This window comes from Heterodontus francisci, chromosome 26, assembly GCF_036365525.1.
Source record: "Heterodontus francisci isolate sHetFra1 chromosome 26, sHetFra1.hap1, whole genome shotgun sequence".
NCBI classification, from domain to species: Eukaryota; Metazoa; Chordata; class Chondrichthyes; order Heterodontiformes; family Heterodontidae; genus Heterodontus; species Heterodontus francisci.
The window spans coordinates 3,359,275-3,373,546 of NC_090396.1; positions in this window are offsets into that span (position 1 = coordinate 3,359,275).

Consider the following 14,272-nt stretch of genomic DNA (forward strand, 5'->3'; position numbering starts at 1 on the left):
CCTGGAAACAGGGCAGTCAGTTATCCTGGACACAGGGCGGTCAGTTACCCCGGAAATAGGGCGGTCAGTTATCCTGGAAACAGGGCGGTCAGTTACCCCGGAAACAGCGAGATCAGTTACACCGGAAACAGGGCGGTCAGTTACCCCGGAAACAGGGCAGTCAGTTACCCCGGAAACAGGGCAGACAGTTAACCTGGAAACAGGGCAGTCAGTTACCCTGGAAACAGGGTGATCAGTTACCCTGGAAACAGGACAGTCAGTTACCCCGGAAACAGGGTGATCAGTTACCCTGGAAACAGGGTGATCAGTTACCCTGGAAACAGGGCGGTCAGTTACCTTGGAAACAGGATCGTCATTTACCCTAGAAACAGGGAGATCAGTTACCCTGGAAACTGGGCAGTCAGTTAGCACGGAAACAGGGCAGTCAGTTATCCCGGAAACAGGGTGATCAGTTACCCTGGAAACAGGACTGTCAGTTACCCCGGAAACAGGGTGATCAGTTCCCCTGGAAACAGGGCGTTCAGTGACCCCGGAAACAGGGCAGTCAGTTATCCCGGAAACAGGGCAGTCAGTTACCCTGGAAACAGGGCTGTCAGTTATCCCGGAAACAGGGTGATCAGTTACCCTGGAAACAGGGCAATCAGTTATCCTGGAAACAGGGCAGTCAGTTACCCCGGAAACAGGGCGGTCAGTTACCGTGGAAACAGGGCAGTCAGTTACCCTGGAAACAGGGCAGTCAGATATCCTGGAAACAGGGCGGTCAGTTACCCCGGAAACAGGGAGATCAGTTACCCTGGAAACAGGGCGGTCAGTTACCCTGGAAACAGGGCAGTCAGTTACCCCGGAAACAGGGCAGTCAGTTAACCTGGGAACAGGGCAGTCAGTTATCCTGGAAACAGGGCATTCAGTTACCCTGGAAATAGGGCGGTCAGTTATCCTGGAAACAGGGTCATCAGTTACCCCGGAAACAGGGAGATCAGTTACCCCGGAAAAAGGGCATTCAGTTACCCAGGAAACAGGGCAGTCCGTTATCCTGGAAACAGGGTGGTCAGTTACCCTGGAAACAGGGCAGTCAGTTACCCCGGAAACTGGGTGATCAGTTATCCTGGAAACAGGGCGGTCAGTTACCCCGGAACCAGCGCAGTCAGTTAACCCGGAAACAGGGCAGTCAGTAACACTGGAAACAGATTAGTCAGTTACCCCGGAAACAGGGTGATCAGTTATCCTGGAAACAGGGCAGTCAGTTATCCTGGAAACAGGGCAGTCAGTTACCCCGGAAACAGGGCAGTACGTTACCCTGGAAACAGGGCAGTCAGTTACCCCGGAAACAGGGCAGTCAGTTAACCTGGAAACAGGGCAGTCAGTTATCCTGGAAACAGGGCATTCAGTTACCCTGGAAATAGGGCGGTCAGTTATCCTGGAAACAGGGTCATCAGTTACCCCGGAAACAGGGAGATCAGTTACCCCGGAAAAAGGGCATTCAGTTACCCAGGAAACAGGGCAGTCCGTTATCCTGGAAACAGGGTGGTCAGTTACCCTGGAAACAGGGCAGTCAGTTACCCCGGAAACTGGGTGATCAGTTATCCTGGAAACAGGGCGGTCAGTTACCCCGGAACCAGCGCAGTCAGTTAACCCGGAAACAGGGCAGTCAGTAACACTGGAAACAGATTAGTCAGTTACCCCGGAAACAGGGTGATCAGTTATCCTGGAAACAGGGCAGTCAGTTATCCTGGAAACAGGGCAGTCAGTTACCCCGGAAACAGGGCAGTACGTTACCCTGGAAACAGGGCAGTCAGTTACCCCGGAAACAGGGCAGTATTTTACCCTGGAAATAGGGCAGTCAGTTATCCCAGAAAAAGGGCGGTTAGTTACCCCGTAAACAGGGCGGTCGGTTATCCCGGTAACAGGGTGATCAGTTAACCTGGGAACAGGGCAGTCAGTTACCCTGAAAACAGGGCGGTCAGTTACCCCGGAAACAGGACGGTCAGTTACCCTGGAAACAGGTTCGTCAGTTACCCCAGAAACAGGGAGATCAGTTACCCTGGAAATAGGGCGTTCAGTTACCACGGAAATAGGGCAGTCAGTTATCCCGGAAACAGGGTGATCAGTTACCCTGGAAACAGGGCTGTCAGCTATCCCGGAAACAGGCTGATCAGTTACCCTGGAAACAGGGCAGTCAGTTATCCCGGAAACAGGGTGATCAGTTACCCTGGAAACTGGGAAGTCAGTTACCCCGGAAACAGGGCAGTAAGTTACCCTGGAAACAGGGCAGTCAGTTATCCTGGAAACAGGGCAGTCAGTTATCCTGGAAACAGGGCGGTCAGTTACCGGAAATAGGGCAGTCAGTTATCCTGGAAACAGGGCGGTCAGTTACCCTGGAAACTGGGAGATCAGTTACCCCGGAAACAGGGCAGTCAGTTACCCTGGAAACAGGGCAGTCAGTTATCCTGGAAACAGGGTGGTCAGTTACCCCGGAAACAGGGTGATCAGTTATCCTGGAAACAGGGCGGTCAGTTACCCCGGAAACAGGGCAGTCAGTTACCCCGGAAACAGGGCGGTCAGTAATCCTGGAAACAGGGCAGTCAGTTACCCCGGAAACAGGGTGATCAGTTACCCTGGAAACAGGTTGATCACTTATCCTGGAAACAGGGCAGTCAGATACCCTGGAAACAGGGCAGTCAGTTAGCCTGGAAACAGGGCAGTCAGTTATCCCGCAAACAGGGCAGTCAGTTATCCCGGAAACAGGGTGATCAGTTAACCTGGAAATAGGGCAGTCAGTTACCCCGGAAACAGGGCAGTCAGTTACCCTGGAAACTGGGCAGTCAGTTACCCTGGAAACAGGGGAGTCAGTTATCCCGGTAACAGGGTGATCAGTTACCCTGGAAACAGGGCAGTCAGTTGCCCCAGAAACAGGGTGATCAGTTACCCTGGAAACTGGGCAGTCAGTTTCCCTGGAAACAGGGCAGTCAGTTACCCCAGAAACAGGCTGATCAGTTACCCTTGAAACAGGGCAGTCAGTTACCCCGGAAACAGGGTGGTCAGTAACCCTGGAAACAGATTACTCAGCTGCCCCGGAAACAGGGTGATCAGTTACCCTGGAAACAGGGTGATCAGTTACCCTGGAAATAGGGCGTTCAGTTACCACGGAAATAGTGCAGTCAGTTATCCCGGAAACAGGGTGATCAGTTACCCTGGAAACAGGGCTGTCAGTTATCCCGGAAACAGGGTGATCAGTTACCCTGGAAACAGGGCAATCAGTTATCCTGGAAACAGGGCAGTCAGTTACCCCGGAAACAGGGCGGTCAGTTACCGTGGAAACAGGGCAGTCAGTTACCCTGGAAACAGGGCAGTCAGATATCCTGGAAACAGGGCGGTCAGTTACACCAGAAATAGGGCGGTCAGTTATCCTGGAAACAGGGCGGTCAGTTACCCCGGAAACAGGGAGATCAGTTACCCTGGAAACAGGGCGGTCAGTTACCCTGGAAACAGGGCAGTCAGTTACCCCGGAAACAGGGCAGTCAGTTAACCTGGAAACAGGGCAGTCAGTTATCCTGGAAACAGGGCATTCAGTTACCCTGGAAATAGGGCGGTCAGTTATCCTGGAAACAGGGTCATCAGTTACCCCGGAAACAGGGAGATCAGTTACCCCGGAAAAAGGGCATTCAGTTACCCAGGAAACAGGGCAGTCCGTTATCCTGGAAACAGGGTGGTCAGTTACCCTGGAAACAGGGCAGTCAGTTACCCCGGAAACTGGGTGATCAGTTATCCTGGAAACAGGGCGGTCAGTTACCCCGGAACCAGCGCAGTCAGTTAACCCGGAAACAGGGCAGTCAGTAACACTGGAAACAGATTAGTCAGTTACCCCGGAAACAGGGTGATCAGTTATCCTGGAAACAGGGCAGTCAGTTATCCTGGAAACAGGGCAGTCAGTTACCCCGGAAACAGGGCAGTACGTTACCCTGGAAACAGGGCAGTCAGTTACCCCGGAAACAGGGCAGTATTTTACCCTGGAAATAGGGCAGTCAGTTATCCCAGAAAAAGGGCGGTTAGTTACCCCGTAAACAGGGCGGTCAGTTATCCCGGTAACAGGGTGATCAGTTAACCTGCGAACAGGGCAGTCAGTTACCCTGAAAACAGGGCGGTCAGTTACCCCGGAAACAGGACGGTCAGTTACCCTGGAAACAGGTTCGTCAGTTACCCCAGAAACAGGGAGATCAGTTACCCTGGAAACTGGGCAGTCAGTTAGCACGGAAACAGGGCAGTCAGTTACCCCGGAAACAGGGTGATCAGTTACCTTGGAAACAGGGTGATCAGTTACCTTGGAAATAGGGCGTTCAGTTACCACGGAAATAGGGCAGTCAGTTATCCCGGAAACAGGGTGATCAGTTACCCTGGAAACAGGGCTGTCAGCTATCCCGGAAACAGGCTGATCAGTTACCCTGGAAACAGGGCAGCCAGTTATCCCGGAAACAGGGTGATCAGTTACCCTGGAAACTGGGCAGTCAGTTACCCCGGAAACAGGGCAGTAAGTTACCCTGGAAACAGGGCGGTCAGTTACCGGAAATAGGGCAGTCAGTTATCCTGGAAACAGGGCGGTCAGTTACCCTGGAAACAGGGAGATCAGTTACCCCGGAAACAGGGCAGTCAGTTACCCTGGAAACAGGGCAGTCAGTTATCCTGGAAACAGGGTGGTCAGTTACCCCGGAAACAGGGTGATCAGTTATCCTGGAAACAGGGCGGTCAGTTATCCCGGAAACAGGGCAGTCAGTTACCCTGGAAACAGGGCGGTCAGTAACCCTGGAAACAGGGCAGTCAGTTACCCCGGAAACAGGGTGATCAGTTAGCCTGGAAACAGGGTGATCACTTATCCTGGAAACAGGGCAGTCAGATACCCTGGAAACAGGGCAGTCAGTTAGCCTGGAAACAGGGCAGTCAGTTATCCCGCAAACAGGGCAGTCAGTTATCCCGGAAACAGGGTGATCAGTTAACCTGGAAACAGGGCAGTCAGTTACCCCGGAAACAGGACAGTCAGTTACCCTGGAAACTGGGCAGTCAGTTAGCCTGGAAACAGGGGAGTCAGTTATCCCGGTAACAGGGTGATCAGTTACCCTGGAAACTGGGCAGTCAGTTACCCTGGAAACAGGGCAGTCAGTTGCCCCAGAAACAGGGTGATCAGTTACCCTGGAAACTGGGCAGTCAGTTTCCCTGGAAACAGGGCAGTCAGTTACCCCAGAAACAGGCTGATCAGTTACCCTTGAAACAGGGCAGTCAGTTACCCCGGAAACAGGGTGGTCAGTAACCCTGGAAACAGATTACTCAGCTGCCCCGGAAACAGGGTGATCAGTTACCCAGGAAACAGGGTGATCAGTTACCCTGGAAATAGGGCGTTCAGTTACCACGGAAATAGGGCAGTCAGTTATCCCGGAAACAGGGTGATCAGTTACCCTGGAAACAGGGCTGTCAGTTATCCCGGAAACAGGCTGATCAGTTACCCTGGAAACAGGGCAGTCAGTTATCCCGGAAACAGGGTGATCAGTTACCCTGGAAACTGGGCAGTCAGTTACCCCGGAAACAGGGCAGTAAGTTACCCTGGAAACAGGGCAGTCAGTTATCCTGGAAACAGGGCAGTCAGTTATCCTGGAAACAGGGCGGTCAGTTACCGGAAATAGGGCAGTCAGTTATCCTGGAAACAGGGCGGTCAGTTACCCTGGAAACAGGGAGATCAGTTACCCCGGAAACAGGGCAGTCAGTTACCCTGGAAACAGGGCAGTCAGTTATCCTGGAAACAGGGTGGTCAGTTACCACGGAAACAGGGTGATCAGTTATCCTGGAAACAGGGCGGTCAGTTACCCCGGAAACAGGGCAGTCAGTTACCCCGGAAACAGGGCGGTCAGTTACCCTGGAAACAGATCAGTCAGTTACCCCGGAAACAGGGTGATCACTTATCCTGGAAACAGGGCAGTCAGATACCCTGGAAACAGGGCAGTCAGTTAGCCTGGAAACAGGGCAGTCAGTTATCCCGCAAACAGGGCAGTCAGTTACCCCGGAAACAGGGTGATCAGTTACCCTGGAAACAGGGTGATCAGTTACCCTGGAAATAGGGCGTTCAGTTACCACGGAAATAGGGCAGTCAGTTATCCCGGAAACAGGGTGATCAGTTACCCTGGAAACAGGGCTGTCAGTTATCCCGGACACAGGCTGATCAGTTACCCTGGAAACAGGGCAGTCAGTTATCCCGTAAACAGGGTGATCAGTTACCCTGGAAACTGGGCAGTCAGTTACCCCGGAAACAGGGCAGTAAGTTATCCTGGAAACAGGGCAGTCAGTTATCCTGAAAACAGGGCGGTCAGTTCCCGGAAATAGGGCAGTCAGTTATCCTGGAAACAGGGCGGTCAGTTACCCTGGAAACAGGGAGATCAGTTACCCCGGAAACAGGGCAGTCAGTTACCCTGGAAACAGGGCAGTCAGTTATCCTTGAAACAGGGTGGTCAGTTACCCCGGAAACAGGGTGAACAGTTACCCTGGAAACAGGACAGTCAGTTACCCTGGAAACAGGATCGTCATTTACCCTAGAAACAGGGAGATCAGTTACCCTGGAAACTGGGCAGTCAGTTAGCACGGAAACAGGGCAGTCAGTTATCCCGGAAACAGGGTGATCATTTACCCTGGAAACAGGACTGTCAGTTACCCCGGAAACAGGGTGATCAGTTCCCCTGGAAACAGGGTGATCAGTTACCCTGGAAACAGGGCGTTCAGTTACCCCGGAAAAAGGGCAGTCAGTTATCCCGGAAACAGGGTGATCAGTTACCCTGGAAACAGGGCTGTCAGTTATCCCGGAAACAGGGTGATCAGTTACCCTGGAAACAGTGCAATCAGTTATCCTGGAAACAGGGCAGTCAGTTACCCCGGAAACAGGGCGGTCAGTTACCGTGGAAACAGGGCAGTCAGTTACCCTGGAAACAGGGCAGTCAGATATCCTGGAAACAGGGCGGTCAGTTACACCAGAAATAGGGCGGTCAGTTATCCTGGAAACAGGGCGGTCAGTTACCCCGGAAACAGGAAGATCAGTTACCCTGGAAACAGGGCGGTCAGTTACCCTGGAAACAGGGCAGTCAGTTACCCCGGAAACAGGGCAGTCAGTTAACCTGGAAACAGGGCAGTCAGTTATCCTGGAAACAGGGCATTCAGTTACCCTGGAAATAGGGCGGTCAGTTATCCTGGAAACAGGGTCATCAGTTACCCCGGAAACAGGTAGATCAGTTACCCCGGAAAAAGGGCATTCAGTTACCCAGGAAACAGGGCAGTCCGTTATCCTGGAAACAGGGTGGTCAGTTACACTGGAAACAGGGCGGTCAGTTACCCCGGAACCAGCGCAGTCAGTTAACCCGGAAACAGGGCAGTCAGTAACACTGGAAACAGATTAGTCAGTTACCCCGGAAACAGGGTGATCAGTTATCCTGGAAACAGGGCAGTCAGTTATCCTGGAAACAGGGCAGTCAGTTACCCCGGAAACAGGGCAGTACGTTACCCTGGAAACAGGGCAGTCAGTTCCCCCGGAAACAGGGCAGTATTTTACCCTGGAAATAGGGCAGTCAGTTATCCCAGAAAAAGGGCGGTTAGTTACCCCGTAAACAGGGCGGTCAGTTATCCCGGTAACAGGGTGATCAGTTAACCTGCGAACAGGGCAGTCAGTTACCCTGAAAACAGGGCGGTCAGTTACCCCGGAAACAGGACGGTCAGTTACCCTGGAAACAGGTTCGTCAGTTACCCCAGAAACAGGGAGATCAGTTACCCTGGAAACTGGGCAGTCAGTTAGCACGGAAACAGGGCAGTCAGTTATCCCGGAAACAGGGTGATCAGTTACCCTGGAAACAGGGCAGTCAGTTACCCCGGAAACAGGGTGATCAGTTACCCTGGAAACAGGGTGATCAGTTACCCTGGAAATAGGGCGTTCAGTTACCACGGAAATAGGGCAGTCAGTTATCCCGGAAACAGGGTGTACAGTTACCCTGGAAACAGGGCTGTCAGCTATCCCGGAAACAGGCTGATCAGTTACCCTGGAAACAGGGCAGTCAGTTATCCCGGAAACAGGGTGATCAGTTACCCTGGAAACTGGGCAGTCAGTTACCCCGGAAACAGGGCAGTAAGTTACCCTGGAAGCAGGGCAGTCAGTTATCCTGGAAACAGGGCAGTCAGTTATCCTGGAAACAGGGCGGTCAGTTACCAGAAATAGGGCAGTCAGTTATCCTGGAAACAGGGCGGACAGTTACCCTGGAAACAGGGAGATCAGTTACCCCGGAAACAGGGCAGTCAGTTACCCTGGAAACAGGGCAGTCAGTTATCCTGGAAACAGGGTGGTCAGTTACCCCGGAAACAGGGTGATCAGTTATCCTGGAAACAGGGCGGTCAGTTATCCCGGAAACAGGGCAGTCAGTTACCCTGGAAACAGGGCGGTCAGTAACCCTGGAAACAGGGCAGTCAGTTACCCCGGAAACAGGGTGATCAGTTACCCTGGAAACAAGGTGATCACTTATCCTGGAAACAGGGCAGTCAGATACCCTGGAAACAGGGCAGTCAGTTAGCCTGGAAACAGGGCAGTCAGTTATCCCGCAAACAGGGCAGTCAGTTATCCCGGAAACAGGGTGATCAGTTAACCTGGAAACAGGGCAGTCAGTTACCCCGGAAACAGGACAGTCAGTTACCCTGGAAACTGGGCAGTCAGTTACCCTGGAAACAGGGGAGTCAGTTATCCCGGTAACAGGGTGATCAGTTACCCTGGAAACAGGGCAGTCAGTTACCCCAGAAACAGGCTGATCAGTTACCCTTGAAACAGGGCAGTCAGTTACCCCGGAAACAGGGTGGTCAGTAACCCTGGAAACAGATTAATCAGCTGCCCCGGAAACAGGGTGATCAGTTACCCAGGAAACAGGGTGATCAGTTACCCTGGAAATAGGGCGTTCAGTTACCACGGAAATAGGGCAGTCAGTTATCCCGGAAACAGGGTGATCAGTTACCCTGGAAACAGGGCTGTCAGTTATCCCGGAAACAGGCTGATCAGTTACCCTGGAAACAGGGCAGTCAGTTATCCCGGAAACAGGGTGATCAGTTACCCTGGAAACTGGGCAGTCAGTTACCCCGGAAACAGGGCAGTAAGTTACCGTGGAAACAGGGCAGTCAGTTATCCTGGAAACAGGGCAGTCAGTTATCCTGGAAACAGGGCGGTCAGTTACCGGAAATAGGGCAGTCAGTTATCCTGGAAACAGGGCGGTCAGTTACCCTGGAAACAGGGAGATCAGTTACCCCAGAAACAGGGCAGTCAGTTACCCTGGAAACAGGGCAGTCAGTTATCCTGGAAACAGGGTGGTCAGTTACCACGGAAACAGGGTGATCAGTTATCCTGGAAACAGGGCGGTCAGTTACCCCGGAAACAGTGCAGTCAGTTACCCCGGAAACAGGGCGGTCAGTTACCCTGGAAACAGATCAGTCAGTTACCCCGGAAACAGGGTGATCACTTATCCTGGAAACAGGGCAGTCAGATACCCTGGAAACAGGGCAGTCAGTTAGCCTGGAAACAGGGCAGTCAGTTATCCCGCAAACAGGGCAGTCAGTTACCCCGGAAACAGGGTGATCAGTTACCCTGGAAACAGGGTGATCAGTTACCCTGGAAATAGGGCGTTCAGTTACCACGGAAATAGGGCAGTCAGTTATCCCGGAAACAGGGTGATCAGTTACCCTGGTAACAGGGCTGTCAGTTATCCCGGAAACAGGCTGATCAGTTACCCTGGAAACAGGGCAGTCAGTTATCCCGTAAATAGGGTGATCAGTTACCCTGGAAACTGGGCAGTCAGTTACCCCGGAAACAGGGCAGTAAGTTACCCTGGAAACAGGGCAGTCAGTTATCCTGAAAACAGGGCGGTCAGTTCCCGGAAATAGGGCAGTCAGTTATCCTGGAAACAGGGCGGTCAGTTACCCTGGAAACAGGGAGATCAGTTACCCCGGAAACAGGGCAGTCAGTTACCCTGGAAACAGGGCCGTCAGTTATCCTGGAAACAGGGTGGTCAGTTACCCCGGAAACAGGGTGAACAGTTACCCTGGAAACAGGACAGTCAGTTACCCTGGAAACAGGATCGTCATTTACCCTAGAAACAGGGAGATCAGTTACCCTGGAAACTGGGCAGTCAGTTAGCACGGAAACAGGGCAGTCAGTTATCCCGGAAACAGGGTGATCATTTACCCTGGAAACAGGACTGTCAGTTACCCCGGAAACAGGGTGATCAGTTCCCCTGGAAACAGGGTGATCAGTTACCCTGGAAACAGGGCGTTCAGTTACCCCGGAAAAAGGGCAGTCAGTTATCCCGGAAACAGGGTGATCAGTTACCCTGGAAACAGGGCTGTCAGTTATCCCGGAAACAGGGTGATCAGTTACCCTGGAAACAGGGCAATCAGTTATCCTGGAAACAGGGCAGTCAGTTACCCCGGAAACAGGGCGGTCAGTTACCGTGGAAACAGGGCAGTCAGTTACCCTGGAAACAGGGCAGTCAGATATCCTGGAAACAGGGCGGTCAGTTACACCGGAAATAGGGCGGTCAGTTATCCTGGAAACAGGGCGGTCAGTTACCCCGGAAACAGGGAGATCAGTTACCCTGGAAACAGGGCGGTCAGTTACCCTGGAAACAGGGCAGTCGGTTACCCCGGAAACAGGGCAGTCAGTTAACCTGGAAACAGGGCAGTCAGTTATCCTGGAAACAGGGCATTCAGTTACCCTGGAAATAGGGCGGTCAGTTATCCTGGAAACAGGGCAGTCAGTTACCCCGGAAACAGGGAGATCAGTTACCCCGGAAAAAGGGCATTCAGTTACCCCGGAAACAGGGCAGTCCGTTATCCTGGAAACAGGGTGGTCAGTTACCCTGGAAACAGGGCAGTCAGTTACCCCGGAAACTGGGTGATCAGTTATCCTGGAAACAGGGCGGTCAGTTACCCCAGAACCAGCGCAGTCAGTTAACCCGGAAACAGGGCAGTCAGTAACACTGGAAACAGATTAGTCAGTTACCCCGGAAACAGGGTGATCAGTTATCCTGGAAACAGGGCAGTCAGTTATCCTGGAAACAGGGCAGTCAGTTACCCCGGAAACAGGGCAGTACGTTACCCTGGAAACAGGGCAGTCAGTTACCCCGGAAACAGGGCAGTATTTTACCCTGGAAATAGGGCAGTCAGTTATCCCAGAAAAAGGGCGGTTAGTTACCCCGTAAACAGGGCGGTCAGTTATCCCGGAAACAGGGTGATCAGTTAACCTGGGAACAGGGCAGTCAGTTACTCTGGAAACAGGGCGGTCAGTTACCCCGGAAACAGGACGGTCAGTTACCCTGGAAACAGGTTCGTCAGTTACCCCAGAAACAGGGAGATCAGTTACCCTGGAAACTGGGCAGTCAGTTAGCACGGAAACAGGGCAGTCAGTTATCCCGGAAACAGGGTGATCAGTTACCCTGGAAACAGGGCAGTCAGTTACCCCGGAAACAGAGTGATCAGTTACCCTGGAAACAGGGTGATCAGTTACCCTGGAAATAGGGCTTTCAGTTACCACGGAAATAGGGCAGTCAGTTATCCCGGAAACAGGGTGATCAGTTACGCTGGAAACAGGGCTGTCAGTTATCCCGGAAACGGGCTGATCAGTTACCCTGGAAACAGGGCAGTCAGTTATCCCGGAAACAGGGTGATCAGTTACCCTGGAAACTGGGCAGTCAGTTACCCCGGAAACAGGACAGTAAGTTACCCTGGAAACAGGGCAGTCAGTTATCCTGGAAACAGGGCAGTCAGTTATCCTGGAAACAGGGCGGTCAGTTACCGGAAATAGGGCAGTCAGTTATCCTGGAAACAGGGTGATCACTTATCCTGGAAACAGGGCAGTCAGATACCCTGGAAACAGGGCAGTCAGTTAGCCTGGAAACAGGGCAGTCAGTTATCCCGCAAACAGGGCAGTCAGTTATCCCGGAAACAGGGTGATCAGTTAACCTGGAAACAGGGCAGTCAGTTACCCCGGAAACAGGGCAGTCAGTTACCCTGGAAACTGGGCAGTCAGTTACCCTGGAAACAGGGGAGTCAGTTATCCCGGTAACAGGGTGATCAGTTACCCTGGAAACTGGGCAGTCAGTTACCCTGGAAACAGGGCAGTCAGTTGCCCCAGAAACAGGGTGATCAGTTACCCTGGAAACTGGGCAGTCAGTTTCCCTGGAAACAGGGCAGTCAGTTACCCTGGAAACAGGGCAGTCAGTTATCCTGGAAACAGGGCAGTCAGTTATCCTCGAAACAGGGCGGTCAGTTACCGGAAATAGGGCAGTCAGTTATCCTGGAAACAGGGTGATCACTTATCCTGGAAACAGGGCAGTCAGATACCCTGGAAACAGGGCAGTCAGTTAGCCTGGAAACAGGGCAGTCAGTTATCCCGCAAACAGGGCAGTCAGTTATCCCGGAAACAGGGTGATCAGTTAACCTGGAAACAGGGCAGTCAGTTACCCCGGAAAGAGGGCAGTCAGTTACCCTGGAAACTGGGCAGTCAGTTACCCTGGAAACAGGGGAGTCAGTTATCCCGGTAACAGGGTGATCAGTTACCCTGGAAACTGGGCAGTCAGTTACCCTGGAAACAGGGCAGTCAGTTGCCCCAGAAACAGGGTGATCAGTTACCCTGGAAACTGGGCAGTCAGTTTCCCTGGAAACAGGGCAGTCAGTTACCCCAGAAACAGGCTGATCAGTTACCCTTGAAACAGGGCAGTCAGTTACCCCGGAAACAGGGTGGTCAGTAACCCTGGAAACAGATTACTCAGCTGCCCCGGAAACAGGTTGATCAGTTACCCTGGAAACAGGGTGATCAGTTACCCTGGAAATAGGGCCTTCAGTTACCACGGAAATAGGGCAGTCAGTTATCCCGGAAACAGGGTGATCAGTTACCCTGGAAACAGGGCTGTCAGTTATCCCGGAAACAGGCTGATCAGTTACCCTGGAAACAGGGCAGTCAGTTATCCCGTAAACAGGGTGATCAGTTACCCTGGAAACTGGGCAGTCAGTTACCCCGGAAACAGGGCAGTAAGTTACCCTGGAAACAGGGCAGTCAGTTATCCTGAAAACAGGGCGGTCAGTTCCCGGAAATAGGGCAGTCAGTTATCCTGGAAACAGGGCGGTCAGTTATCCTGGAAACAGGGTGGTCAGTTACCCCGGAAACAGGGTGATCAGTTATCCTGGAAACAGGGCGGTCAGTTACCCCGGAAACAGGGCAGTCAGTTACCCCGGAAACAGGGCGGTCAGTAACCCTGGAAACAGATCAGTCAGTTACCCCGGAAACAGGGTGATCACTTATCCTGGAAACAGGGCAGTCAGATACCCTGGAAACAGGGCAGTCAGTTAGCCTGGAAACAGGGCAGTCAGTTATCCCGCAAACAGGGCAGTCAGTTATCCCGGGAACAGGGTGATCAGTTAACCTGGAAACAGGGCGGTCAGTTACCCCGGAAACAGGGCAGTCAGTTCCCCTGGAAACTGGGCAGTCAGTTACCCTGGAAACAGGGGAGTCAGTTATCCCGGTAACAGGGTGATCAGTTACCCTGGAAACTGGGCAGTCATTTACCCTGGAAACAGGGCAGTCAGTTGCCCCAGAAACAGGGTGATCAGTTACCCTTGAAACTGGGCAGTCAGTTTCCCTGGAAACAGGGCAGTCAGTTACCCCAGAAACAGGCTGATCAGTTACCCTTGAAACAGGGCAGTCAGTGACCCCGGAAACAGGGTGGTCAGTAACCCTGGAAACAGATTACTCAGCTGCCCCGGAAACAGGGTGATCAGTTACCCTGGATACACGGTGATCAGTTACCCTGGAAATAGGGCGTTCAGTTACCACGGAAATAGGGCAGTCAGTTACCCCGGAAACAGGGTGATCAGTTACCCTGGAAACAGGGCTGTCAGTTATCCCGGAAACAGGCTGATCAGTTACCCTGGAAACAGGGCAGTCAGTTATCCCGGAAACAGGGTGATCAGTTACCCTGGAAACTGGGCAGTCAGTTACCCCGGAAACAGGGCAGTAAGTTACCCTGGAAACAGGGCAGTCAGTTATCCTGGAAACAGGGCAGTCAATTATCCTGGAAACAGGGCGGTCAGTTACCGGAAACAGGGCTGTCAGTTATCCCGGAAACAGGCTGATCAGTTACCCTGGAAACAGGGCAGTCAGTTATCCCGGAAACAGGGTGATCAGTTACCCTGGAAACTGGGCAGTCAGTTACCACGGAAACAGGGC